The sequence below is a fragment of the Sminthopsis crassicaudata genome, chromosome 4 (assembly GCF_048593235.1).
Source record: "Sminthopsis crassicaudata isolate SCR6 chromosome 4, ASM4859323v1, whole genome shotgun sequence".
In the NCBI taxonomy this organism is placed as follows: Eukaryota; Metazoa; Chordata; class Mammalia; order Dasyuromorphia; family Dasyuridae; genus Sminthopsis; species Sminthopsis crassicaudata.
In genome coordinates, this window is record NC_133620.1 from 18,816,466 (window position 1) to 18,841,716 (window position 25,251).

General features: G+C 40.2%; 1 protein-coding gene across 8 annotated transcripts in view; it reads left to right on the top strand.

The window, feature by feature from the left end:
• DAB1 (DAB adaptor protein 1) overlaps nt 1–25,251 on the top strand; it is a 1,320,323-nt gene that overhangs the window by 833,277 nt on the left and 461,795 nt on the right. Inside the window, exon 1 of one of the 8 annotated variants that reach the window (XM_074265818.1) lies at nt 9,859–10,085. The exons of the other annotated variants lie outside the window; for them this stretch is intronic. The gene's annotated coding sequence lies outside the window, so the exon portion shown is untranslated. Of the gene's footprint in view, nt 1–9,858; nt 10,086–25,251 lie in introns of those variants that run through there. 8 annotated transcript variants of the gene reach the window in all.

The window sequence follows — 25,251 nt, forward strand, 5'->3', positions numbered from 1 at the left end:
AATAATTACTCAATAAGTTCTCTATGTCTATTGATCTCTATGTGTATATGAATATATGTGTGTGTGTTTGTGTGTATATATATACATAATCAAAGACAGACACAAACACATATTGAGAGAGAGAGAGAGAGAGAAATAGAGAGAGAAAGAAGAAATAAAGAACTCTTCAAAGCATTGCATTAGTATTTGGATGAGAAAAGACTTTAAAATGTTGGAGTTGAGCAGAATCTTGTGGCTGGGAAGAAGGAAGCCGGAATGCAGAAGTGAAGAGGGAAAAGAAGGAGAATATTCTATGTATGGAGGACACCAAGAGGAAGTATGGAAAGTAGCAGTAATAGTAGTAGTAGTAGTAGTAGTAGTAGTAGTAGTAGTAGTAGTAGTAGTAGTAGTAGCTCTCTTTGTAGTGACAAAGAACTGGAAATTGAGGATTTGCCCATCAATTGGAGAATGTCTAAATGAGTTGTGGTATATGATGGTGATGGGATTCTATTCTGCTATAAGAAATGATGACTGGTTTTAGAAAACAAAAAGTTAAGGCTGATTTTAGAAAATCATGAAAAAACTAGCATGAAATAATGAAGAATGAAATGAGAACTAAGAAAACAAAATACAGTAACAGCAATATTGTTTGAAGAATAGATGTAAAAAATTAAATTATATTGGATATTATAAATATTCAAATCAACTTCAATGGACAAAAAGGGAGATGCTCTCCACCTCCCAAGAAGAATGCATAGGATGGTTTTATGTCCATATAATATCTAAGTCTGTTTATGTGTGTGTATATTAAATGATGGCCTTCTCTAGTGCAGGGTGGGGATGCAGGAAGGGAAACATTTTGAAACTTAAAATGCATAAAATTAAATAAATTTAATTTAAGAAAAAAAATACTAGTATTCCTCTTGCTCAAAATATTTCATTGCCCCCACACCAAATGAATAAACCACAAATGACAGGAAATATGTTACAGATATCTATTAAACCAGTATTATATCATAAGCAATATGAAAAAAAGTAATTTTACTAATTACAGGAAAAGATTTTTTATTGCTTTTTGGCAAGGTGAATTAACTCTGACTTTGCAAAATAATGGATTCTAGCCCAAAGGAAAGCAGTAGTAAGGAAAAAATTCATTCCTGTCCTGATTGGATTAAGAATAGAAATTGAGGAGTTGCTTTAAAAAAAAAAAGGCTGAGGAACTTGATGACACTATAAATTTATAATTAATATAAATTCTCAAATATCACTTGATGAAACATATTATTATATATTTTTATTTATTAGTATGTAAATAAAATAATTGTAAAATATTGAATGATGTTGAAAAGGAGATAGGCACACTTTAGATTGGAATTTCTGAAAGTCTCTTTTGAATTTGATAGTATGAACAAAACTGTAGATTTAGATTTAGAGGGACCTTAAAAATCATCAAGTCCAGCTTATCCAAAATAAATATATCCAAAGCAGCATTTGAATGTTAGTCTCCTTGATTCCAGTTTCAGTTCCCTTTTTTCAACTGTAAACACCAGGAATATTTGACACTCTTCTTCAATGTCTCTTCCTCTGTCTCTTGTCCCATCTCTGTCTATCTTTTTACCTCTCTCTCTCTCTCTCTCTCTCTCTCTCTCTCTCTCTCTCTCTCTCTCTCTCTTTCTCTCTCTCTCTCTCTCTCTCTCTCTCTCTCTCTCTCTCTCTCTCTCTCTCTCTCCTCTCTCTCTCTCTCTCTCTCTCTCTCTCTCTCTTCTCTCTCTCTCTCTCTCTCTCTCTCTCTCTCTCTCTCTCTCTCTCTCTCTCTCTCTCTCTCTCTCTCCTGTTTATCTCTCTGTCTTCTCTCTGCTTTAATGTATCTGTATTTCAGATATCTAAAAGGCATATTTTTAGTCAATGTTGAACTTATTATTTTCTGGATTCCATTCTGTATACAACTTTTCCATTGCATTTAATTGAGCAATTTTGTGTTCAATTATTCTGCTGCCTATATTAGCTAGACATTGATATAATCTTTTAATATTTTTCTGCTTCTCTTTAAAAATATTGTCTAATGCATTCCTGTAGTGTAATTATTTAACTGTCTTTAAGAATATTCCTAAATAACATTATGTTTTCTACTCTGCTCCTTACCATGGCAATGAGGATAGCTATACTGTAGCAAGCATATACTGTGAAATATTTGCACACTCTCTTACAAATGTTATAAGAATAATTTTTTGCAGTAGTTATAACAGATGGGTTACACTTTTTTTTTTCAATTACTCTGCTTTGGTACAATTGATCAAGGCATTAGGGTAGTACAGTGGATAGAGTGCTAGGCCTGTAATCAGGAAGATTCATCTTCTTGATTTCAAATCCAATCTTAAACACTTACTAACTATAAGACTATGAATGACTGAACCCTGTTTCCTCATCTGCATAATGATGTAGAGAATAACAAACCACTCCAGGATCTTTGTTAAGAAAATCCCAAATGAGCACACAAAGGAAAATCCCAAATTAGCACACAAAGCACTGCACATGACTGAACAACAGCAACAACATTCAAACACATTTCATCATGTCAAAACTCACTAAATCAAATGAGAAGCAGACACAGTATTATAATGAATGACAATTATTGCATGAAGGATGGTACCTGAAATTTTAGCTGTCCTGTGAAATTATGAAGAGGTAATAAATGACTACTGACTCCTATGTTTCACAGTTGCATCTAAGTTAATAGCCACTTACATCAAAAGATCTCTCTCTTATATCAGTCTGATTCCATTCTTTATATGGAAGAAATCACAGATGCATTTCTAAAATGTGAAAATACCAGTGACTATTCCAAAAACAGACCAAATACATATGTTTACATATTCAATACAATGCATTCATGAGTTGTATCAGAAAGAGAGTGAGGGAAGGAAGGAGAATAGAAGGAAGGAAATAAGGAAGGAAGGAAGATAGCAAGGAAAGAGGAAAGAATATAAGAAGGAAGGGAGGGAGGAGGAAAGAAAGTAGAGTGGGAGGGAAGGAGGGAAGAAGATGGGAAAGAAGGAAAGAAGGGATTTATTGACTAAGAAGCAAAAGGAGTGTACCAAAATGCCTTGGGGAAATAAAGAGCAACTCCTGATCAATTTAGCAATCATTGAACAAGCCACCTGAAAATGCCATAATAATGATACTGCCTTTATTACTTAGGTCAAAGCTTCTTATTCAGCCATTGTCCTACAAACATGTGAATAAAAGGTTCCATGCAAAACAAGAACAGGGAAACATTTGATGCTTGAAAAAAAATGTATTCTATTTCAAACATGCCACTAATTTTTTTTTTTACTTTTAAAAATAGTATTTTACTTTTTCTAATTACATGTGAAGACAATTTTAACATTAATTTATTTTTTTGAAATATATAATTTTCTCCCTTCTTCTATCCTCTTCCCCCTTCCTGAAATAGATTGTATATGTATAATCATGTAAAACATATTTCCACATTAACCATAGTTGTGAAAAAAGAAACAGAACAAAAGGAACAGGCTATAAAAAGGTTAAAGAAAGTAAAAATAGTGTGCTTCAATCTGTGTTCAGATTCCATTAGTTCTTTTTTTTTTTTTTTTACAACATTATCCCTTGTATTCATTTTTCCAAATTTTCTCCTCCCTCCCTCTACTCCCTCCCCTAGATGACAGGCAATCCCATACATATTAAATGTGTTACAGTATAACCTAGATACAATATATGTGTGTAAATCCCATTTTCTTGTTGCATGGTAAGAACTGGATTCTGAAGGTATAAGTAACCTGGGTAGAAAGACAGTAGTGCTAACAATTTACATTCGCTTCCCAGTGTTCCTTCTCTGGGTATAGTTGTTTCTGTCCATCATTGATCAACTGGAAGTGAGTTGGATCTTCTTTATGTTGAAGATTTCCACTTCCATCAGAATACATCCTCATACATCATTGTTGTTGAAGTGTATAGTGATCTTCTGGTTATGCTCATTTCACTCAGCATCAATTCATACATGCCACTAACTTAAACATATTGGAGATAAAATGTACCATTGAAGGCTACTATAGCTCTGCCTAGTCTTAAGTTCAAGATCATTATTCCCTTATAGAAATGAACAAGGCTTTCATTGCACAGAATCCCTTGATGTTAATGGATAGCACCAAGTTATATAACTACTTAGTCAAAATGCATTAAGTAGCTGCTCCATCTCTGGATGTTTCCCATTAATTTTTCTAATTTTAAGAAAAAGAAAACCTTGAAATGTCTGTAAAAGGCCAGAATTTCTTTTAGCAGATAAAACATTTATTACTTGGGTTTACCCCCCCCCCACCATGGAAAATTTGGAGAGAGAAAAAAAAAGGTGTTTATTATAAGCGTTGCTTGCAAAGATATGCTTGGAGCACAAGATAATACACACACACTCACACACACACACACACACACACACACACACACACACCACACACACATATATATATATATATATATATATATATATATATATTTAATACATATATCTAAATGTATCTATATATAAACAAATGAATATATTTGTATATACACATATATAGATAGATATAAATAGATAGGTAGATTTACAGTACATAAATTTTTATATAGCTATGCAACTTCTGTTTCTTGAGTTTATTGCTTCTCTGTTAGCAGTTGGGTAGTATACTTCATCTCTGGATCTTGGAATCATGGCTAGTCATTGTGATTAGAGTTTTTAAGTTTTTCAAGTTATTTATCTTTTAAGTATTAATGTTATTATAAATTCTCCTTCTTTTGTTCAATCTATTCTGCAACAGATTATACAAGTCTTCCCAATCTTCTAAACCATCTTCTTTGTCATTTTATAAGTTACAATCATATTCTATGACTATAAGAAGTTTTTTCCCAATGAATGGGCACATTCTTGGTTTGTAGTTGTTTGCTAATACAGATATAAATATCTTTGTACAAATTTTTTTTTCTTTTCCCTCTTTTCTTTTATTACTTTGGGGTATGGCTTATGGATACTTTCTTTAAGCATATCAAATGCTGTTTTAACTTTATGTGTTCAAAAGTTTTAATGTGCATCAAGGAAGAATAGAGACTGGAAGCTTTAAGGCTTGACTCCAGAAGCCAACTTGAAATAATGAATGAAGGTGAGAGTTAAAACAAATTTTAAATACTTAAACAAGAAAAGTTTTCATAAAGAATCTTAATTGCCTCCAGACAGGATACATTTAGCATATAGATATCAAGAATAAAGCTGAAACTGATTATGTTAGGGATTGACTGGCATCTAGCATTCAAAGCATAGAGGAAGAACACTTTTAGAATAATTAATGCCTATGAAAGACATATTAATGTAAACTTTTGCCAGAGTAAAGAGGATGACGATAGATATAGATTTTTTGTATAAACAAAAATATATGAAATACAGGACTCATTATCTCAAGGCAGTACAACAAGAATAAAACTGCCTTGAAAAAAGGGAGGATTATAGAGAGAGGGCTGTAGAGACTGACTGTAATTTATGACATAGTATTTTCACCCTTTTTGTTGTTGTTCATTTACTTTTTGTTTTCTTTCTCATTTTCTTTCTTTTTTGATCTGATTTTTCTTGTGTAGCATGATAAATGTGGAAATATGTATAGAAGAATTGCACATGTTTAACATATATTGGATTACTTGCTGTCTGGGGGGGGTTGGGGAAAGGAAGGGAAAAATTTGAAACATAAGGTTTTACAAAGGTCAATGTTGAAACTATGTATGTGTGTGTGTGTGTGTGTATTTTGAAAATAAAAAGTTAGAAGAGGGAGGGTAAGGTTTCATAAATATCAATAAATCAATATTTATTATATGCTTACTATATGCTAAACACCATGCTAATTGAAGGAGATAAAAAAAGTGTGTGTGTGGCAGGATAAAATATAGTGTCTGCCCTTGAGAACCTTACAATCTAATGGATATTCTCATAGAAAATGATAAACTGGCTAAAATTTGCAGAAATCTTTTTGGAACACAGACTTCATTTTACAAAGCTACAGTTAATCACAGATATATATCACTGATTTGTGGAATGTAATTGAATATATCTTATGTCTAGACAGAGTGTGAGAGATATCTAAGATTTAAGAAATTATTTAAAATATGCTATATGGACAGTATCCACATAAACCCAACTAACAATTCATAAGTAGACATGTTGGCTCAATGGACAAACCAGTCAAGCAGATTTGTATATAGAAATGGAAGGATTATATCCATTCAACATCTGGACATTGCCATCAGAAACTACAGAAATGTACTTTAAGGAGACTGAGTATATAGATATTATAGATAAAGATATGGAAACATCAAAATATCCATGAAGACTATAAAGATTTCATATCTACTGGGTCTCTAGAAAGATATAATCATAAGAATAAATTACAAGTTCACTTTTTCATAAACTAATAGTTGACACATCCCTGTACAACAAAAATAAACTAAAACATCTTTGAGTATTCTTCCAAGTAGTTATATTGAAACCAGAACATCATTAAAGATAGAATTGTTTTAATAGAAAATAAATTCATAAAAATTAAGAATAGTATTTAAAATAGATATTGCTATATTAACTTAAAAGAAAAGCTTTTGAAAACATAGAAACCAGAACTGGAAATTGAGTACATGCCCATCAACTGAGGAATGGCTGAATAAGTTATAGTACATAAATGTAATGAATATTATTGTTCTATAAGAAATAATTATCAGGCTGATTTAAGAAAAGCCTGAAAAGACTTAGCTGAACTGATGCTGAGTGAAGGTAGCAAAACCAAAAGAACAATGTACACAGTAAAAAAGATTATATGACGATCAACTGTAATAGACTTGGCTTTTCTCAATAATGCAATGATTCAAAGCAATTCCAGTAGATTTGGGATAGAAAACACCTTCCACATCCAGGAAGAGAACTATGAAGACAATGTGAACTAAAGCATAGTATTTTTACTTTTTTGTTTGTTTCTTTTTCTTTCTTTTTTTTTTCCCCTTTTGATCTGATTTTTCTTGCACAATGTGACAAATATGGAAATGTTTAAAAGGATCTTAATATTTAATCTATATCAGATTATTTTTTGTTTTGGGGAAGAGGATGGCAAGGGAGGCAGGGAGAAAAATTTGGAACACAAAAGTTTTACAAAAATTGAATGTTGAAAACTATCTTTGCATGTATTTGGAAAAAAAAATAAAATGCTACTGAGAAGAAACAAAACAAAAGAGAAACCTAGTAGAAAAGCTTAAAAATAATGGATCAAAATAAGAAACATGATGTCCTACCTGCTATTGAAATTGTACCAAGATGTTTTCAACAAGTTTGGCAAAACAACCTTGCATCCCTATGCTCTGTCCCGTAATAAAAAGCAATCATTTTATCCACCTGTGCAATAGGATAATGATTATTATATATACAAAATATCAACTTATCCCTGGACTGTTTTTATTTGAACTCTTTGGAAATATGAAAGGAATGAGACAACTACAATGATAATTTTGAGATCATCTCAGACAGCATGATAACCAGAAAAAGAATTTGTAGAGCTTATTATAGGGCTATAATAAAGAATCATAACAGCAACATAAATAGCTTATGTACTTGTTGAATATAACCCAAAGTAGTTTATCTGCAGACTGAGGCTATAAAATGGCTATGATTTGAGCACGGAACCAAAAGGCCTTTGGTGTGTGATATCAGACACAATCATTCAACAAAGAAAAAGTAAAAAGAAAATGAATGAACCTACAGTAGAAATCCCAATTCTGTAGGAAAAAAGGGGAGGCATCTACATTATTATTACCGGCATCATCCTGGCTATCTTTGGAGTTGTCTCCCTGGAATATGGACTGAGTGAATGAGTCTACGGAAGATTTTTATTGAAAAACCCATCATTTTATCTACCTGCTTGACTCTGTAATGAGCATTAAGCATGTAAGGATAACATTTCTATGCTAATGTCATCTAATATAAAGAAAATAAAAAAAAATAATAATTATTTTGTAGCCTCGTGAAGTTTTAAAAATGCTTTACACAAGTTGTCTCAAGTTGAACTTCAATCATAAAAAAAAAATCTCATTAAGTATTACAAATATTATTGACATATTACAGATTTGACTAAAGCTCAAAGGGGGGGGGAGCGACTTGCCTATAATTATTCAACTTTTAGCTTGACATGACACTCCGTTCGAACTTGGGTCTTCTGGTGCCACATCCAATCTGTCATTCAGCTTGTGGTGATGTGCCAAGCAATGTGCTAAAGGAATGCCATGCAAAGCAAAAAGCAGGGAGTTGACAGTCTAATGTGTGTATGTTTGTGTGTGTGTATGGGGGGAGAGTGTGAGGGGAGGCCACGGGAGCCAGATGACAAGAATTAGGAAACTGAGGGGTCGAAGTTGTAAAGATATATATATATATATATATATATATATATATATATATATATATATAGGAAGGTATTCTCAAACTGGAGAGGGACTTGGGGAAGGTAGTGAGCTCCCCATCCAACACTGATAGCCATGGAATTGAACTTGAATGAGCACTTGCTATGTCTGTTGCAGAGAGACTGTGCTCATCAATAGGATGATGATGTAGGAGTTTCGTGCCAACCCCGGGAATTTTGTGATTCCTTTTGAAGCTCTTTCTCCCCTCCAAGTTTGCAGCAGTCCCAAGCTGAGCGTCTGGGGGGACAGGGACCAAAGCGTGGGGGACTGGAGTCCTCCAAGTGCAGAGGGGGAGGGATGAAGAGTTTTCCCCTCCCCCTCCAAGTGAGGAAAAGGGGAGTGGGCCTAAGGGAAGACTAACCCACGTTCTGCTCCGGCATCTGCCCCGGCCTTCGGCCAGTCCTGAGGGTCTCGTTTCTCAAATAGAAAGCGCCTGGACAAAAGCGCCGGGCAAGGCAACCCTTGGAAACCCGAGGGCGTTGGGGAGGGTGGGGGAGGGAAGGGGCGTTGGGGAGGGTGGGGGAGGGAAGGGGCGCTGGGGAGTGGGGGGAGCGGGGAAGACACTTCGAGAGCCGCCCCTGCCCTTGCCTTGGAGACCTGGAGCACCGGGTAGCCTCACAAAAAGCGCCTACTCTCCCCGCTCCTCAGAGTCCGGGGTTTGTGGGGATCCCCTCCTGTAGTTCCCCCCCACACGTGGCGCCTTCCCGGGAAGGCTCGAGGCTGCTCGGCTGTCGCTTGGGGGGGGTCGCTCTCCGGGGCTCTGCTCTGTCCGCTCGCTCCCCGCGCCCCCTCCCGCCCCACTCCGTGAGCTCCCCCCTCCCCCGCTGGCCGCCGCGCACCGCGTGGGGCCAGAGCGAGGATGCCAAGGAGCCGCCCGGCAGAGCCGCCGACGCGGTTTGCGGGCGGGTGGGCAGCGGGCAGCGAGCGCTGGGCGAGCCGGCGGCGGCGGCGGCAGCAGCAGCAGCAGCGGCGGCGGCGGCGGCGGTCATAGAGGAGGCAGCAGCAGCAGCAGCAGCAGCAGGTAGGTGAGTGCCGGCCGCCGCTGCGCTCCGCTCAAGCCCCCCACTCCCCGGGGGGCGGGGGGCGGGGAGCGTGGGGGAGGGGGAGGGGGACGGCAAGCCTGCGCGAGCCGGGAGGAGGGGGTTGGGGTTTTCCTCCCCCCCGTTTCCCCCTCCTCCCCTGCCCGCCCTCCTCGGCTGTCGGCCGCCCAGCCCGTGGCACGCACGGCTTCGGAAGGGGATGGAAGCTGCCGCTTGGTGCGCACCGGGGCTGGCCCCGAACTCGGCGAGCTAGCGGGAGCCCGAGCCGGAGCCGGAGCCGGAGCCCGAGCCGGAGCCCGAGCCGGAGCCCGAGCCGGAGCCGGAGCCGGAGCCGGAGCCCGAGCCGGAACCCGAGCCCGAACCGGAGCCCGAGCCCGAGCCCGAGCCGAAGGAGGGCGCGCGGACTGGCGGGCGGGGGAGCCGAGCCAGCGTCCGAGTCCCGTCGCCGGCGTCACCATCTCCGCCGCAGCCTTCCCGGGCATGGGGTTGTGGCGTTTGGCGGCTGCCGCGAGCGCAGGAGGGCGATCCCCGAGAGCCGGGGGAGGCTGGGCTGCGGACCGTGCCGGCGGCCAGCGCAGGGCGAGCTCCTAGGAAGTAAGTTCCGCTCGGTCCGGAGGCTGGGGAGGGACTGGAGGAGGAGGAGGACGAGGAGGGAAGGAGCAGTGAAGGGACGGAGGAAGAAGTCCGCGAACGAGAATTACCCCGAGCCGGGGAGGGAGAGCGGAGCGTGGGGGCGCCCCGAGCCTCGGCTCCGGAGTTTGGCTGCGCAGCCAGCTTGGGGGGCGGCTCTCCGCAGCTGGCAGCCACACCTGGTACCGGGGACTGGCACGGGGGCAGGACGGCCCCATCCCCCGGCATCCCTTAGGCAGCCCGCTGCCTCTCTCCAGCTCTCCGACCTTCCAAAGAACCAGAGCGTCCTCGAAGCGAAGCTCCCCTCCCTCCCGCGGCTCTACTAACGCTGCCCGACCCGGGCTTCGGGGGCTTCAGGATGCCTTGCCATTCTGCGCCCCACCACCCTTTCCCGGGCTGGCCCCTCCAAAGATTACTCTCCTGTATTAAACGAGAGACACACATAGAGAGACACACACACAGAGACAGAGACGGAGACAGAGAAGAGGGGGGGCGGGAGAGGGAGACGCTCACTCGTACAAGCCCCTCTTTAGCATCACTGCTGCCCCCCAGCCTCTCTCCAGCCTCGACGCCTTCCCCAGTCCTCCCTGCCTCTCTCCTCGGACCGTCTCCTTCCCCAGACCTGTCCATTTCCGGCTTTGGCGAGCCGGAGAAAGTTTCGGTCCCCGGCCCCTGTGCTGGCCTCCCAGGGGGCCGCGCCGGGTGGAGCGGGGAGGGGGCTTGAGCTCTGGGAAGAAGGGAGTCAGGCTTGAGAATGCTGGGGGAAGGGGCACGAGAGGGAGAGGAGAAGCCGGTGGAGAGTAAAAGACGGAAAGAAAGAAAGAAAAAAAAAAGAGAGAGAGAGAGAGATGCTGTGCCCCAGATGCGACTGGGGACTGTCGCCTGGAGAAGGGGCTTCTCACTGAAGGGGGCCCCCTCCCCGCCCGAAGCTCCGAGCTCGGGGCTCCAAAGGCGCTCACCCCTCCTCGATTTACTTTTTTTAGAAGCTGTTGTTATGTTAATGAGTGGTTGGGGCCGGGTGGGGGCGGGGAGCAGCAGGCATCCCTGGGGGTGCAACCGCCAATCAGGTGCCCCCACCTCCCGCTCGGACCGTTTCCCAGGGTGGGTTTGCAGGGTGCTCGCTACCGTGTGACCGAGACATCGGTGCCCCCCCACGTCGTCTTCCCGAACCCCCTCGCACAAGTCTTCATTGTCGGGGGTCTGGGTTGCCTCCTCCGGCGGGCGGGGCTTGGGGTCTGGAGGGAGGCAGGGGGCGCGGCGCCGGGGGTCGGAACGAGCAGGCGTTCGGCTGCCACAGGCATCCGTCACCGTCCTAATGTTCCCCTCCGACCCGCCAGAGTCGAGACCCGAAGCCGCTTGTTTATATGTTATTTATCTTCAGGAAAAAGAGGGGATCTCCCGAGCCACAGGGCGGGCGGGGTGAGGGCTAGAGGAAAGCAGAGCAGCTTCCCTCCAGCTGGGGCCAGTGTGGGCTGCGCTGGCTGCGTGGCCCCGGGGAGGCCGGCCGGGCGCTCTCGCCTCATTCCGAAGCAGCGATCGGCTGCCTTCCGAGGCTCGGGGGTGGGGGACGCCCCACCCCCACCCCCACCCCCCCCCGCTCCATCCTTCGCCACTTTAGCAGTATCGACGGTTTGGGCTAAGGGCCTGGTGGGGGTTCCCCTGACACTTCCTAATACTTAACACATTTTCAAGTAATCCTAGAAATTAAAGGTGGTTCCTTCCAGCACCCCCTAATTATCTAGTTCACGTTTGCACATTTAGGTGCCATTTAGAGGTCTGTGTTCCATCCATAAAATTATAAGCCTTCTCCACCCCCCCCGAATTAGCCCCCATTGTTTTATTATCCCGAGGAGGAGGGATCCTGGATGCAGCTTGAAATGTACCTTCCAGATAGATGCGGAGGGAGAGTTAGGAAAGGGAGAAGAGGAGAGAGAGAGAGAGAGAGAGAGAGAGAGAGAGAGAGAGAGAGAGAGAGAGAGAGAGAGAGAGAGAGAGAGAGAGAGAGAGAGAGAGAGAGAGAGAGAGAGAGAGAGGAGAGAGAGAGAGAGAGAGAGAGATGAGAGAGAGAGAGAGAGAGAGAGAGAGAGAGAGAGATTGAGGGAGGGGAAAGAGGGAAGGAGGGAAAAGATGGGGAGAAAAGGAAAGGAGGGGGTAGAGGAGAGATAAGGGAAGGGGGAAAGGAGGGGGGAGAAAAGAGTTGAGAGATGTGAAGAATGAGAAATGAGGAGAGAAGAAAGGACCCAGGAGACATGTAGTGGAGAAAGTAATAATAATAACTTGAATTTGTAGCTTTTAAGGTTACAAAGTGATTTGCATGTATTAGTCCAGGAAAGAAAGGTAGGAGGGAACTGGGAGATGTGAAGCAGAGAGGAGAGAGCAGTGCCTCTTGCCAGTCTTGACCAGCTTTGGGGGACTGTTGCTGAAACTGACAGGATCAAAGGCGATCTTGATTTCCTATTGAGAAGTGCAGGGCCTAATCAGAATCCTGTGAGTATGAAAGTCAACTTTTAAGCAATCAGAACAGGGTCTGAAGATGTCCTTGATTGAATCCCAGGATGCAAACTAGTATACGGGGAATCTCTGCTTTAAGAAAGTAATGGCTTTTGAAGCTGCATTGTTCCCATCGCAGACAGGCCCGAAAGCAACCTTTGGGAAGGCTGCTGGAATTTCACATGCAGGGGGGTAGGAAAGGATTTTCTCTGTAACTCTGGCAGGAGAAGCTGTGAGAGAGTGAGTCACTCACTGCTCAGTGGGGAAGGGACTGGGAATATGAAATGCAAACATTTTGTAGGCAGAGACATGGCTAGGGCTATCTGGGAGTTTGGAAGTGGGGGAGAGCGTCAGAGAGAGCCTGGAAAAAGTTGGAACTCGGTCTGTGCAGCAACATGGCAATTGCTCCAAAAGCAGATTTAGAAGCTTTCATATTTTTTATTTTTTGAAAGTAAATTTCTTTGGTGGCTTCCTTAAGGTCTGAATAGACCCAAGTGAAACATTCAATCATGTTCATTGTATTCGACAATAAAAACGGAATAAAAATTACTTCTCGTTGATGGGACTCATCTCACAAGCTGTTTCCCAGTATGTCTCATCTGCAGGCTAGGCCATTGTGCAAAGCTGCTGAGGAGGAGACTTGTGTCATTTACTGTTCATTTCCTTTCCTCCAAACCAGATCCCCATGTGTTTCTTGAGCCACTCCGCACTGGACAGCCATTGGATACAAAGATGTCCAAATTTTTACTTGTTGAAAGGAAGCTTTTTTTTCCCCCCCACAGCCTGTGATGGACAATTAATTTGAAATAACCAACCATGAATTTCAGTCATTCGTTTGATTACAGAATGTTCAAACTAGAAGGGAGGTTTGACATTAGAATGTTTGAATATAGAATGTATTATGCAAGAATGGGAAGAGGCCTTAGAAAAGAGAATATCCTAGTTGGGATGGATCCTACAGAACAGAGTACAGTGGATGGAGTGTGGGGGAAACCGGAAAATACAGAATGTCAGACTTGAGAAGGTACTCAGGGACAGAGTGTATGGGGGGGGGGGGGGTAAGGAACTTTAGAAAGTTGAATTTTTTTTTCCCCTGAGGCTGGGGTTAAGTGACTTGCCCAGGGTCACACAGCTAAGAAGTGTTAAGTGTCTGAAACCAGATTTGAACTTGGGTCCTCCTGAATTCAGGGCTGGTGCTCTATCCACTGAGCCAACTAGCTGGCCCCTTAGAAAGTTGAATGTTAGAGCTGGAAAACTGGCATCCAGTCAAAGTGGAATTATTGTCTCAATCCCTTTGATGTTGGGTTTTGCAAAGAATGTCCCATGCTTCCTCCTTCCTACTCCTTATGGAGTAGATACTAAAGGTAATTTTAAATTTTACAGATGAGAGAAAATATTAAGTTAGGGAAGCTAGATGTCATTCAAGCCTAGAAAACTCATTCATTGTTAAGTGAACTAGGGTGAGCTGGGGCTTTGGATACAATCTTTGAAATACAGTGTTGTGTATGTGTGTGTGTGTGTGTGTGTGTGTGTGTGTGTATGTGTGTATGTGTGTATGTGTGTGTGTATGTGTGTGTGTGTATATATATATGTATTTATATATATATATATATTCATATAATATTTGTCACTGTTTGATCTTGAGCAAGGTTTTTTTTCTCTGGTTCTTGATTTCCTCCTTTGTAAAGTGAGATTTTTTTGGCCCAGTTGATATTTTATGATTTTATATTTTGATATTTTATATTCCTCTCTGCCTTATAATCTTATATTTTGACTTTCCCCATCTTTCAATCTATGTTCTAAGATCCCCTTTGAGTCTCCCATTCTCTGTTCTATGACCCACTTCCAACCCTACTCTTCTGCTTCTGAAGGTTTCTTCTAGCTCCTGATACTTATAGTTGTTTATGTGGTACAACCTCAGTGAAACAGTCATTACAGCAGTCACCTTAATATTTCCTAGATGTTGGATAAAAAATGTGCAAGTCAATATTTTTATTCTTCCCTGTATATTTTCTCCATTTAAATTCCAGGGGAAGGTTTTGGTTCAGGAATCATAAAGCTCCTCTGGCTTCTATTTCATGAAATATGTAGCATAGACTATGAGAAAGAAATTGCCAGCTTTGCTTTTATTATTATTATTTTATTTTATTTGAAACCAACATACAACCAATCTATGATGCCAGTGGGGGATTCTCATAAAGAGACAAGCAAACAGAAATAGAATTCTACTGAATAAAGTATGTACAGTGAAAATTATAGGCTTTTATTTTTTTGGTCTGGTGAAGGTACATTCAAATGCTTGCTTGGGTCAGACTCATTCACCTCATTAGTGGTTAAAATGATTGTCCTTCTGATGGTTTATATTAAATCAGGAAAGAAGTGCCCCTACTCAGCTTTTAAGAACACTGGAGTCTGACTGTATTTGGCTGTCTGTCTCTCTTCACAATTGTTTTAGAAAATGAAAAAGAATTCTCAGACAGGCTACTGGAGTAACTGGTCAACCACAGAATAGAATGACAATTTATCAAGTCTTGATCCTGTTCCATCTTCCCACTTACCCTTGTAACAATCTTCCCTTGGTGACCCAGATGTAACCTACATCTAACTCAAGTCCTTGAAGACTGAGTCTATTTTTGCTTTTTCTTCGTATGCCCAGAACTTCGTAGAATGCTTGGATTGAAGTAATTATTTATGAAATATATATCATTTTATTTGTGACTCCAATGTTTTGTATTTATTAAGTTTTATAGTTCTCTTTATTAGTGTGTCAACTCATACCAGACTGTATGTTCTATGAGGGTGGTGAGTATGTTTTATTTAAACCAGGGGTTCTTAACCTTAGATCTGTACACTTATCTTCTTATGATATATTTTCAAAGCTGTATTTTCACATACTTTCCCCTTATGATCCTATGTATTTTATTTTATGAATTTTAAAAATGTTATTTTGAGGAGGCAGCCATGGATTACATTAGACTGCTGAAGTGGTCTAGGACATGATAACGATGAAGAACCCGTGATCTAAACATTCAAAGTCCCCTAGCACCCAATTTATTGTTCTAGGTATACTTGACAATTAATAAGGACATATTATTCAAAGCTCTCTTTATTCAGTTCTGCTCTTTCTCCTGTATCACCAGCTACCTATTAAACATTTTAAACTGGACATCCCAGAGGCTCACCATAGCTAAAGCAGTAGTCATTGGGATTCCCCTTAAATCTTCTTGCCTCTTGAACTTCACTTTTATGGTTAAGGGTTCACTGCACATATCCAGTCTGTTTCCACATCTTGCAATTGCTTTCTCTATAAAATCTCTGGCCATCCTCTCTTCTCCATTTCATAGCTACCATAGCTTTTCAAACTGCCCTGCCTTCTCATTTGGTGTCCCCATTTAAACTCTTTCCCTCAATTTAGTATCCTTCCTTTCTTGAAGTCCCATTCTGACCCTTGTATTCAAATATATTCCAGTGATTCCTTATTATTAACTCCCCAGAACTAATTTACATCTAACTCTAAACTCTGAAGGTCCTAGAATATGCTTCTTACTTTTCAAATGTTGGCTGATGGAAATGTACACATGAGTAATAGATTGTAAACTCTTTGAGAGTAGGGGTTATTTCATTCTTTATATTTGAATCCTCAAGAGCTTGATACATAACAGATGCCTAATAAATACACATTGCTAATTGAGTTAGAGCTATACCTTAGAGGAAGTTGAGAAGAAACTTAAGGAACAGAAAAATTATTTAAGTAGGCCAAGATGATATAGCTAGATAATATTTGAACTAGAAATTAGAATTCAGGACTTCCAAAGCAGAATCTAGCATTCTAGCCACTTCCTGTTGAATTGGAATATTCACAAGCATGCCTTTCTTCACTCAAAATCAAGGACTGGGGGGGGGGGGGGGGGAGAGATTTTTTTATGAAAGGTCTTGGTTGGTAGAAGCCATTTGAATAGTTACTTAATGAAGAAATGTTTTCCTGGAGCTTATTTTCATATGTATAACTAGACTGTTTTTCAGTTGGAAAGGGACATGTTGGCAAAGCAACTGATGGAAAAAAAAATGTTTATATGTTTATCCAACATCTGTTCCAGGACTGGGAACATCTGTAAATGTCCTCAGCCCCTTGAGTCTCTCTAGGAATGAAGAGATCAAGACAAATTTGTTCTGTTCCATAATTTAATTTTACATTTATTAACCACCTACAAACTACAAGACTGTGTAGATATAACTAGAAAAAATGGGCCCTGATTTTCAGGAACTTTCTTTTTTCTTAGCTATGTGACATGTACATAGAAAAACAAATGCAAAATAATCTGAGGAGAGAGGCTTTAGAGATGAGAAGGGAGTGTTCTCCAGCTCCCATGAGAGCTTGCACAAAGGTATTGAGGTAGATAAGGGAATATTGTAGGTTGGAAACAAGTAGAACAGTTTAGCTTAAAAATAGACTGAGTCAAGAAATGCTAAATTAAAACAAAAATGAAAATGGAGTCGAGTCAGGTAGTTCCACACTAGGGAATTACTCTTCTTTTTGGAAGCAGTAGGGAACCATCAAAGATTCTTGAGCAGAGGAGTGGTTAGATCAGTGACAGACTTTAGGAGGCAATTGTAATAATCCCATTTATAGCTAAGTGAATAGAAAACAGGATTATCTTTCCTTCCCCCTAATTTACCTATCCCCTCTCCTCTCTTTCTCTTCTGTTAACCCCCTCTCTCCTCCTAGAATGAAAAGCATTCTAACTCAGGAGTTCAAGTACTTCATTTCAAATCCTGCTTCTATTTTTCCATCCTTTTGTAACTATGAACCATTCATGTTACTTCCTGGAAGCTCATTTTTCTCATCAATAAAGTCTGGAATCATTGGACTCTGCTTTCCTTCCCAGCTCTCCATATATGGTGCCATCCTCTTTTCAATTCTCTCATTCTCCCCATCCAAAAAAACATGACTCCCAAAGCTTCCTGGATTTCCTAGATGAGGTCAGGTCATATTCAGGTTTTTGGGGGGAAGTCTTCCCAAAAATGTTACGACACCCCCAAACCACCATCTGTTGAGTTCAGCATATTCTGTCTCACTTCTGTCTAGAACCTGACTCTAAACAGAAAATTGAAATCGGAGAATCCATTAAGTCAGCAAGCCAATTCAGAATGCTAACTGCTTGGAATTTTTTTTTCCTCTCATAAATTAGGACACTGAGGCGGGGAAAGAGGAAATTACACCTGGGGCCTCCCGATCACAATATTTTCTGCAGAGACAAATTCAATGAAGGTGGGATGTCATAATAATGGTACCTTACACATGGAGCGTATTTTATGCTTTTCAGAAATGCTTTCATACACATTGCTTAAATTGATCTGCACAACAGCCCACTGAAGTGGGTAGAACAGACAGGTATTATTAGCCCCATTTTATAGGTGAGGAAACTGGATTGCAGAGCTCTTGTTCACACAGCTAAGTAATAGGTTGAAAAGCCATTATTTGGGCTGTATTAGATCAAGGGTCTTCACTTTGTTCTGAAATCATAAGATCTTCGATCTAGGTCTGAAAGAGACCTCAAAGGCCAGTGAGTCCAATTCTTCCTTTTAATCTTCATTTTACAGAGAAGAAACTGAGCCGAAGAAAAATATGAGTTGACCAAGAATAGCTAGGTGATGCAATGGTTAGAGCTCTGGTCAGGAGTCAGAAAGATCTGAGTTCAAATGTAGCCTCAGATACCTAAGAGCTTTGTGACCCCGTACAAATCACTTAACATGTTTGTCTCAGTTTCTCGACTATAACCTGGGAAAATAACTAAATTGAAGGATTTTTGTGAGGATAAAAGAGATTGATTTAAACAGCCATTATTTATTATTATGTAATGTACTTAAATACAGTATAAATGCTTTTCCTCTCTACTTCTCTTTTTTTCCCCCTGCCGAGCCACAAAAATACTAAGTGGAAGAGATGGAAAGGAACCTTAGATCGCAGAGTCTAGTTCCTTCCCATTCAAATCCCTTCTTGTGGGAGAAAAAGCCCATTTGGAGGAATAATCATAGGCTCATTAGCCTCATGTAGCATTGGAAAAATTTAGAACTCTCATGCTACAGCTCTCCACCACCCCCCCCCCTCGTACAGATGAAAAAACTGAGTCCAGAAAGCATGAATGGCTTGCCCAAGGTTATATAGTAAGTTCTAGAGTGAGGTTATATGGTAGAATTGGGAATAATAGCTCTCTTCCTCTCACTCCCCTCAATTCCCTACTCCATCACATTGGCTGCTGGACAACTTTGCCATCTGGGGAAAGATCACTAACCACGGACTCAAATAACTGGGTTGAAATCCTGGCTTCACTATTATTTTCTTAGGTAAGTCATGTGACATTTTAAAATTTCACTTTCCTCATCTGTAAAATGTGGATAATGAATCTTCATATGAGGGAAATGTTTGGTAAATCCTAAAGCAGGAAGTAAATGATATAATATATATAATAACATATAAATATAATATAGAAAGTAGAATCACCACTGATGAGGCAGGGCAATGACAGAAGTGGAAGATCTGAGTTTCGATCCTGTCTGTGACTCTGATTGAGTCATTTAACTTCCTTAGGTAAGCCTGTAATACGCTAAGTTGCCTAGAAGGTTCATGCTTGCATTAGTAGATGGAATTTCCATATTGGAAGTTACTTATACATGTAGAAAAGAATCTATTATTATTCATTTCTACGTGAGACTTGAGAGTTAGTGGGTTTCTGTGGAGCTGGCAGTAGACTTTGATGTGGGAGGAAATCCCATTTCAAATTCTGCCTCTAATTCTTGTTGTGTGACTGTGGGTGGACTCTGAGCCTCAGTTTTTTCTTCTGAAATTAAATAATATAAAAAATATATAAATAGAATACAATCTATAAAGTACAATGTAATATAAAATATCATAAAACATAAAAATAATATGTCTAGATTCTCTTCTCCCTCCCACCCCCATGCTATTCTATGAGATGAGATATTGGATATAAAATGCATTGCAAATCTTAAACATCCATGGACAGACCAGCTATTGTTTTTCATTCAATCAACAAACAGTGATTAAGTTCCTACTATGTGTGGGCAGTATGCTCAGCAAAGGGGATACAAGGATAAAAGTGAAACATCTTCTGCCTCTTCCAGCTCATATTCTCCTTGAGCAAAACAACCTAAATACAGGTGAGGATGGGCCACTAAGTGGCACAGGGGATAGAGTGTTGGACCTAGAGTCACGAAGCCTCATTGTCAAGAGTTTTAATCTAGTCTCAGAGATTTACTAACTGTATGACCCTGGGTAAGTCATTTTACCCTATTTGCCTTCATTTTCCCATCTGTAAAATAACATGGAGAAAGAAATGACAAACAATTGCAGTATCTTTGATGAGAAAACACCAAATGGGGATGCAAAGAGTTGGACAAACTAAAAAAAAAAAAAACTGAATGGATTTATTATTTTATCAAGAATGGGAAGCTGTGATTTCATTAGTAGAAGGCTATTCCTCTACTACTAAAACAGGGGGATGCTTTCTTGGTACCTTTTGGTGTTTGAGGGCTTCCTGAGGCACTGAAAACTTGTAACTAGCCCTGAGTCAAACATCTAGTGAATATTACATCCAGGATTTGAACCCAGTTCTTCATGGCTTAAATGATTATCTAAGTTACCTTTTCTATATCCATAAGTAGATGTCAAATAAAAATTGTAAAAAAGAATCTTTGGGGGGATTTGAGTCATTAATAAATAAGCGTTTATTAAGTTCTTTCTATGTGCTACACAGTTTGTATTGTACTTGGGGTTTGAGAAAAAAGCATAATGGCCCCATCTTCAAGTAGCTCATCATCTAATTTTGGAAATATATATGTAAATATTGGCACACAAGATACATAGAGTAGATAGACCTTAAGAATGAACATCTGGGAAGAGCCTTTCCTTGCGATGATTCAGAAAGAACACTCATCATCTCACTTCTGTGTGTGTGATCCAAGTTGACTTCGCTGCTCCCATGCAGCAGTCTTTCTATGGCATGCTATGTGCCATCAGGCTTCTTGATTACTTTTCTGAAACAAACAAAAGATGATTCAACCAATATCTGATCGCATTTCTAATGCAGAAATTTAAAAGTCTCCCAGCTTCATTCTCTGTTGTGTACCTATCAATAATAACTGAAATAAAATGACATTTCATGGTTAGAGTTTAAGAATTTCAGCTGTAAATCAATTTTCTAATTCTCCTGGGATGAGCATAATGGTTCTTGGTTTCTTTTTTTGTGAAATAAGAAGTTGCCACGTGAAAATAATTTGTCTTATTGTTGGGACATCTCTTTGGGATGGCAAGCAGTTGACTATGAGTTATTGTGACTTTTTAAAGTAATCTCTCTGTTGTCTTCAACTCTCCTTGGAAAGCTGATGATCTTCCTAAATATTGGCCGGAGAGGAATATTTTCTTTATCAGCTCCAAATCTAATTTCAGATTGCATGATATTGGGATAGTTTTTGGCAAAACCTTCTCTGTTAACACTTGTTAGATATGTAGCTTAGTGTAAATCACTCCTCTATCTCTCCAAGTCTCTGTTCATACAGAAAATAAAACCTACAATCTATTCTGGATAGTGGATTCTATTCACTGGCTCATTTTATATTACCTTTCCTCCATTTGTTTTGTGGATATTAGAGCAATTGTCTTCCAGATACATAAGGTTCATAAAGAGAGACTTTGGGACATATTTGCCTTTTGTTTTTCTCTTGAGGGCCTAGCACATCACAGGGCATGTTGCAAGTGTTTATATGTTTACCAAGATTTCTAACTTTGAAAACCAAGGAAACTTGTGAAGACTATTTCCTGATCTTGACTTGAAGCCTAAATGTAACCATAAAGTGTAGAGAGTGTTGAATTTACTGCCTGGGTGACTTTGAGCAAGTAACTTTGTCTCTTGTGGTCACAATTATATAATTTGTAATATTTGGGGATTGGACTAGATGACCTTTGTGGTTTCTTCCAGCTGGAAACATGTTGTTCTCCAAATCTGAGTTCCAAACTTAGGCTTTTGCACAAATGAGAAATTGTGTCCTTTCAAGCCCCTGATAAATTTGAGTTTGCTACATTTTGGATAGGTCTTTATCACCCTCATGCCCTCTGGCTCCTGGGTCAAATAAAGACCTAGAATTTCTTTTCAGAGCATGGGTTACAGGCTAGGACAAAGTTTTACACAATGTTACTCTAGGTGATAGGAAATAATGGCAGACAGACATTCCATAAACATTGTTTCCCTGTTCTCCAAGGACAAGTCAAGATGATTCACCCCAGGAAGTCTTTCTGAGAAAGTTCACTGGCGAGACATTGACCGCAGGGCAAATCCTAATTCCTTCATATCAAAAAGGATAACACAATTTGCATTGTAATGCTTTAGTTCAGAAGTTTGCCAAGTCTGCCTGTGATCCATCCACATTAATATCTAAGGGCCACTGGAATATTGAAGTTTTTGCCCGCAGAATACCAACTTGATGGCTCCTACTAATCTGGCTCATGTTTTTAGACTTAATTTTGAGTTTAGCCCCAGAAAGTTATGCTATTTGTCATCGAAGGACCAGGTTCACTTCTCATGGAAAGTCTTAGCAACAGAGGGTTGTACAGTTGAATGAAGGCCTGCCACTTAATCCATCTTCTAAGGGAAGGAAAGGCTGTGATTTGTATCCATGAAAAGTCTCTTCCACAGGGATAGAAATTGGGGAGCCTTGAAGTGTTGAAATGAGGGAAGGGTGAATTTGAAACTACTTTGTGGGGATTTTAGTTTGAAGAAATAGTCACTCGATTGAGGTTCATGTTTGGGATAATGGTTCTGATCAAAAGGTTTTCAGAGGGTATCCCTCAAGGCACTGGCCATGCAATCTCATGTGATCTTTCTGACTAAGATTTTTCCAACGAATGATAAATTCTAGGGGAACTAGGTGGTGGAGTGGATAGAGCACCAGCTCTGAAGTTAGGAGGACCTGAGTTCAAATCTGCCCACAGACACTTACCACTTCTTGGTTGTGTGACCCTGGGTAAGTCACTTAACCCCAATTACCTCAAGGGGAATAAAACAGAATGATAGATTCTTAGATATGTGGAAGGGACTCCAGAAGCCATTGAGTTAACTCCCCTCATTTTATAGATGAGGGAAACGAGGCCTATCAAGGTTAAATGACTTGCCCAGGGTCATAAAACTAGTTAGTATTTGAGGTAGGATTTGAATTGAAGTCTTCTTGACTCCAAATTCAGTGTTCTTTCTGTGACATCAGGAATTCTTAATCTCCCCTTCCCCAGTCATTTTGTGAAAACTATGGACACTTTCTCAGAATGCTATTTTTAAATGCTTAAGATGAAATTCATGGAATTGCAATGGAAATGAATTATATTAAAATAGTTATATGAATATTAAAATATATATGTATTTAATGGACCCTTATATTAAGAAATATGAACTGCACCAAGTTAGGATATCTTGGAAAATGACAGAATGATGCAAAGATTCCTAAAATGGGAAGAAGAGATATTTTTATCTCTCTGAGGAGATGGGTCATTTAACTCTAACATATTCATGCATGCAAAACACACACACACACACACACACACACACACACACACACAAATATCACACTGAAGTCCACCAGACAAAAAAGGTCAAGAGGACTTTGAATTTATTTCAAAAATAAAAGTGAGGTCTGGTCAATAAAAAAAGATGTCAAATGTGTTTTTGTGTGTGGTTATATATCCACGTGTACACATACATGTAGATAGGTAAAATGAAAAAAGTCTTATGGCTTAATTGCTCATGTACCAACACATACTCCATACACACTTTTCATGGCTCTTTCATTTACTTTCAGTAATGTCTGACTCTTCATGAACCCATTTGGGATTTTCTTAGCAAAGATACTGGAATGGTTTATCATTTCCTCTCCATCTCATTTTACAGACGAGGAAACTGAGGCAGACAAATTTAAGTGACTTGTGACTTGCCTAGGGACCCGCAATCAGTAAGTGACTAAGGACAAATTTAAACTCAAGAAATTGAGTCTAGCTGGTTCTAAGGCCCATAGTTATATCCATTGTGCCACCAAGTTGCCCATACTAATACTACTAGAAGATAAAAAAGGTGAGTAGCCGGGATGCTAAAGGAACTAGACATGACCACGTTGGAAAAGAGAAAATTTAGTGGGGAGATGAGAACTATCTTCAAGCATTTGAAAGACTGTTCTCATGGATCAGCCTTATTCTTCTTGGTCCCATAGGATGGAATCAGGGCAATGGAGGGAACTTGTAAAAAGAAAAAAGAAAAGAAAACAACAGAGATCATCTCAACATGTCAGAAAATCAAACAACAAATTACTATCAATTAGAAATGCTGCAAGGTGGAGTGGGCTGCATTGGGCTGTAGTGAGTTTCCCCCTCCCTGGGAGTCTTGACTTGGCCATTCATTAGAGATGTTAGAAAGAAGAATCTTATCCATGAATTGTGTGCACTAAAGTCTCATTCCAGCTTCAGTGTTTCTGAAGTTTATCCCAGAGTTCAGTGATTCTGTTCCTTCCTGCTGTAGTGCAGGAAAAAGTCTCCCACTAGTGGTATCTTTTAAATACATGAGGACAATAATAATGACTTCTGTTGCGATTTTACATATCCTACTTGGAAAATGTTTTTAGCCCTCCTTATTCTTAGCATCTTTGAGCTCTTCTTTATTACTGGATACCAGTAGCTTGTTGGAAATAAGCCAAAAGTCGATGCCCTCTGTCTGATGGATTTGAAAAAAAATTAGGAAATTGAATTTCCAAATGGCAAGGAGCTTTGTTAAATCTGCTGCTTAAATCACAGAACCTTAGGTGTACAGCTAGAAGGGATCCTCGAGGTCATCTAGCTTTCTGGTTTTAAAGATGAAGAAACAGAGGCCTAAAGAGGTTATTTGATTTGACCTGGGCCAGGGAGGATTCAAATGAAAGTCTTTGTAACTCTATGATATCACTCTATTATACCATGTTGTTTACCTGCAAGAAGCCAAATGGGAGGAGAAGGGAGAACATTTCTTTAGAATATCTTGGAGTCTGTGTGATAGAGAAATGTCTAGGAGACTTGGGGTCTAGTCCAGATTTTATTGCTGGGGGATCTTGACAAGTAATTCCATCTCAGTAGATCTCAGTTGTAAAATGTGGGGCTTAAACATTTTGATCTCTTTCTGTTGTAATTTTACAAATCCATTCTAATTCTAAGACTGCGTGTTCCCGGGTCCCCTTTACCTCCAACATTCTGTGTTCTAAGTTCTAACATTTCCTGTTCTATGGTTCCTTGGGCTTAACATAATATTTTGTGTTCTGTGACATAGGGATTCTCATTCTTAATCTAGTTCAGTGTTAATGTAAATACGTTAAGCCCTCACTCATTCACTTTGGGGATTATTATCTGGAGCCAATTTTTAAATTTCAGGCTGGCTTCCTTCTGCTACCCAGTATGTTTTTGGGCTGCTGCCCATCTTTTTACTCTCTCTTCTTTTTCCCCCCACCCGAAAACACACACACACACACACACACACACACACACACACACACACACACACGCTGCCATCAGGCATACATTCCTGGGAATGTAAAACTCTTGAAAAAGAGAAAAATAAAA